Genomic DNA, 4,874 nt, shown 5'->3' with positions numbered 1-4,874 from the left:
AGACTAAAGTCTTTTTCTATAAATAATGTCAAGCCTAAGAATTCTATATGGAAGAATATCAAGAAGATCATGCCTTAGAAGAATTATGAAGAAGCTTGAAGTTGAATAAATCTGTTTTAGGAAAAATATTCTAAGTCAAGATCTCTACAAGTCACAGATTTAGTGTTATAGAGAAGTCATTTGAGAACTCCAGAATGGCTTATAGAGAACTCAGAAAGCTTATAGAGAACTCAGAGATAACGACAAGCCAAAATGAAGACATGAAGATTGGAGATATCGACAAGTCACTTCTTCACTAGAGAACTCAGAGTTATCGACAAGTCAACATTCACTAGAGAACTCTGAGTTATCGATAAGTCAAATTCCACTAGAGAACGCAGAGATATCTATAAGCCAAATTTCACTAGAGAACTCAGAGATATCGATAAGTCAAATTTCATTAGCGAACTCTGAGATATCGATAAGTCAAATTTGACTAGAGAACTCTGAGATATCGACAAGTCAAGAAGCCACTAGAGAAATAAAAGTTATCGATAAGTCAAAGTGAAGATGTGAAGACTAGAGATCTCGACAAGCCAAAATTCTCTTATAGAGAACTGGAGACCTCTACAAGCCAATTAAATATAGAGTTCTAGAGATCTCGATAATCCAATATACTTATCGAGATGTCAAGTTCTCTATAGACCTAAACTGGAGATCTCGAGGTAAAATCTCAAAGTACAACATTGCATATCAGTTCAATATCCAAGATTAAAAATCAACAAACAATGAACAGCTGGATTAACAAGTCTACAAAAAACAGCTTGAATAATGTGCATGATCAATGGTGAAGATTAACTGACAGAGGAAGATCAAAATAATCACAGGATGCTAAAGATATGTTAAGGCAGAATTGGAAGATTTACTTTTCTATAATAGAAATGACAAGTGACAGTTTAGTAAAGTTAACAACATGTCTTATTGTACACTATGTAAAATAGAAGTTAACTGAGTTATAAAGTTAACACTGGTCCTTTAGTTAGTTGTTAAAATTTAGATAGAAAATCTTGTAACTCTCTCAAGGAGAAGCTAAGCTCTTTATCAAAAAAGAGCCTAGAAATTTTGTAGCAAAACATTATTAATTTTAATAAAAAATTAAGTGAGTTTTGAAAAGATTGTGTCCTTGTTTACTGCATGCTTGTTTACTGCATTAACACATCTTCCCTACAAGATTTAATTTACTTTGTTCAACCATAAACATTTAAGAAAAACTCAAAAATAGTAAAACACATTCATCCCCCCCCCCTTCTGTGTGTTATTCATATCCTAACAAGTGGTATCAAAGTAAAATCTGAAAGTAAACAGATTCAAGATCTTGGAAGAATGAATACACAGAAAATCAGTAGCATCAAAATTCCAACCTTTGACAAAGCTAACTACACTCTTTGGAAAAAGAAAATGATGTTGTTTATCAGGATGGCCAATCCACTCTACATTCGGATCCTCAAGAATGGGCCCTTCACTCCTATGGTTAGAGTTGAGGAATCTACAGATGGAGATATGGTTATCCCATCTCATTATGCTCTAAAAGATCCTTCTGAGTATACTGAGCCTGAAAAAGAAAAAGTTTCTCTGAATAGTGGCTTGCAATTAATATTAATTGAGTCACTTGACAATGTGATGTACAACAACATTGTCAACTGTGACACTGCCAATTAAATATATGAAAAGATTGGGATACTCTGTGAAGGAACTGAGGAAGTTAGATCAAATCAGAGAATGATACTGATTTCACAGTATAAGGGTTTCATGGCTAAGCCAAATGAAAGTATTACTGAAGTATTTGAAAGGTTTAACAAGCTGATAAATGACTTGCAACTTTACGATAAATATTATGAAGCTGAATATGTGAACTTAAAGTTCTTGCTTACTCTCCCTGATCATTTGAAACAGAAAATCTCAGCAATCAGGGAAGGGAGAGACTTGAGTAGGATAACAGTGGAAGTTCTATATGGAATTCTTAAGACATATGAACTTGAAATGATTCAGAGAAAATCATTGAGATCTGGCCAAGGACATATTGTAGATGGCTCAAGTACATTAATTGTCAATGAAAGCCAAACATCTACTGATGAGCCAAGATCTCAAACTCCAGTTGCCTCAACAAGTTAGCAAAGAACAAATGATTCACATGAACAAGTCATTCTGGAATTGGAAGAAGATGAGTTCTACACTCTTGATGAACTGGATGAGCTAGATCAGTCAATGGCTTATTTGGCTAGAAAATTCTCCAATATCAGAGTAAAGAAGCCAAGGTTTTTCAAGGGCAAAGGACAGCCTTTTAACAAAAACAGCAGCCGGAAAACAAAAGGGAAGTACAATTCTGATAGCAATAATGGCTACAAAACTGGATCAGTTGACAGATCTAAAATAAGGTGCTACAACTGTGATGAGTTGGGCCATTTTGCTACAGAATGCAGGAAACCCAAGAAAGCAAAGAAGGATAAAGCTTATCTTGAACTTGAAGCAAGGTATGAAGCTCTTCTGAAGAAACAGCAAAGCTCATTCTTCTCATTTGCTACCACAGTAATTCCTCCTTTCTTCAGCACACATTGAACCGGGCTTACCCATGAACTGTCTTAAATAGGGTAGATGATCCCTGCATCTAGCCTCTTAAGAATTTATTTCTTCACTACTTCCTTCATGATAGGATTAAGTCTTCTTTGCTGCTCGACCGTAGGTTTGCTACCTTCCTCTAGCAAAATTTTATGCATACAATAAGAAGGGCTGATTCCTTTGATATCTGCTATAGTTCATCCTATTGCCGACTTGAACTCTCTCAGAATCCTCAAAAGCTTTTCCTCATCACTACCTGAAAGGTCAGATGCAATAATAACAGGCAAAGTAGATGCATCACCTAAAAACGCATACCTCAAATGTTCAGGTAAGGGCTTAAGCTCAAGAGTAGGAGCTTCCTCAATAGACGGCTTGAGGCATTTAGGAGCTTTGTTCAATTCCTCCATTCTAAGAGATTCAAAAGGCATATCAATTTTCCTTTTCCAGGGAGAAGCATTCAAATATTGCAATTGTTCTTCCCCTTCATCATTTTCACTATCTGAATTCCCTAATAAGGCTTTTTCTAAGGCATCAGACCTGAGCAATTGAACAAGTTCTGAGGTGACCACCGAATCGACCAACTCCACTTTTAAGCACTCCTCATTATCAGTAGGGAATTTTATAGTATTGAACATATTAAATGTAACATCTTGATCCATCACTCGCATGGTGAGCTCACCCTTCTGCACATCTATCAAGGTTCGGCCAGTCGCCAAGAAAGGTCTTCCCAAGATTATGGGAATCTTCTTATCCTCCTCGAAATCAAGAATTACGAAATCAGCAGGAAAGATGAGTTTAGTAACCTTGACCAAGACATCCTCCACAATACCTCGCGGATATGTAATAGAACGGTCGGCCAACTACAAAGTCATATAAGTCAGTTTGGGCTCAGGTAATTCCAACTGCTTGAAAATTGACAAAGGCATCAGATTGAAGCTAGCTCCCAAGTCACATAAGCATCTGTCAAAAGATACTTTTCCAATAGTACATGGAATAGTGAAGCTTCCTGGATCTTTAAGCTTCAGAGGCAGCTTCTGTTGCAGCACAGCACTGCATTCCTCCATGAGAGTGACTGTCTCTAAATCATCTAGCTTCACCTTCCGAGAGAGAATACCTTTCATAAACTTTGCATAACTAGGCATCTGCTCGAGAGCCTCGGTAAAAGGTATGTTGATATGAAGTTTCTTGAACACCTCCAGAAACTTCTCAAATTACTTGTCCAGCTTTTTCTTCTGCAGCCTCTTGAGAAAAGGCGTTGGAGGATAGATCTGTTTATCCCCTGTATTACCCTCAGGTGGAGTGTGCTCAACAGTAATCTTCCTTGGTTCCACTTCTTTGTCCTGCTACACTACTTCTTCCTCAGCACCAACTTCTTCAGTCAACTCTTGAGTTTGTTCAGGATTCGCAACCTTTCCAGACCTTAAAGTGATTGCCTTTACCTACTCCTTAGCTTCCCTCTTTCCTGGCACTTCAGTGTCACTAGGTAATATACCAGGCTAACGATTTAGCAAGGCATTGACAATTTGACCAATTTGATTTTCCAAGGTCTTGATAGAAACAGCTTGACTCTTGCACATAAGTTTCAACTCCTCTAACTCAGATTTTTCATTGGCTTGTTGTAGCTGGAGTTGCTGTCTAGGTGCATAATGTGGTTGCTGAAAACCAAGGGGGTTGTACTGCTTAGCTGGGTACTTCTGATAAGGTTGTTGAACCACATTTTGAGCATTGCTCCAACTTAAATTAGGATTATTGCGGTTGTTGGGATAATAGGTGGATGGCGCTGGTTGTTGCGATCGCTGGAAGTTGCTCACGAACTGAGCTGATTCACTAGAAATTGCACACTGATCAGTCTCATGGGCACCAGCACAAAGCTCACAGACACTTGTGATTTGATTTACTCCATAATTAGCCAAAATGTCCACCTTCATCGTCAAAGCTTTAAGTTGGGAAACGATAGCAGTCGCTACGTCCAATTCCAGAATTCCTGTAACTTTTTCTTGAGTCAGTCTCTAGGAAGGATTCTGGTACTCATTAGCAGCCATCAGTTCAATAAGTTCATAAGCTTCATTGTAGCTCTTAGCTCACAAGGCTCCTCCTAATGCTGCATCAAGCATGGGTCTAGAAGTAGCACCCAATCCATTATAAAAGCAATTAATAATCATCCAATGAGGCATGCCATAGTGTGGGCACTTCCTTAGCATCTCCTTATATCGATCCCAAGCCTCACACAGAGATTTCCCTATTTGCTGAGTAAACTGGGTAAGAGTATTCCTGATTGC

The 4,874-nt window shown here is 38.0% G+C and overlaps 1 non-coding gene across 1 annotated transcript; it reads left to right on the top strand.

The window, feature by feature from the left end:
- Positions 1–4,767: 4,767 nt before the first annotated feature.
- On the top strand, positions 4,768–4,874 carry LOC141669339 (small nucleolar RNA R71). The gene has a single exon (XR_012553626.1). It is a non-coding gene; the product is annotated as a small nucleolar RNA R71 (small nucleolar RNA).

This window comes from Apium graveolens, chromosome 6, assembly GCF_009905375.1.
Source record: "Apium graveolens cultivar Ventura chromosome 6, ASM990537v1, whole genome shotgun sequence".
Classification (NCBI taxonomy): domain Eukaryota; kingdom Viridiplantae; phylum Streptophyta; class Magnoliopsida; order Apiales; family Apiaceae; genus Apium; species Apium graveolens.
This window is presented reverse-complemented; position numbering and strand designations above follow the sequence as displayed.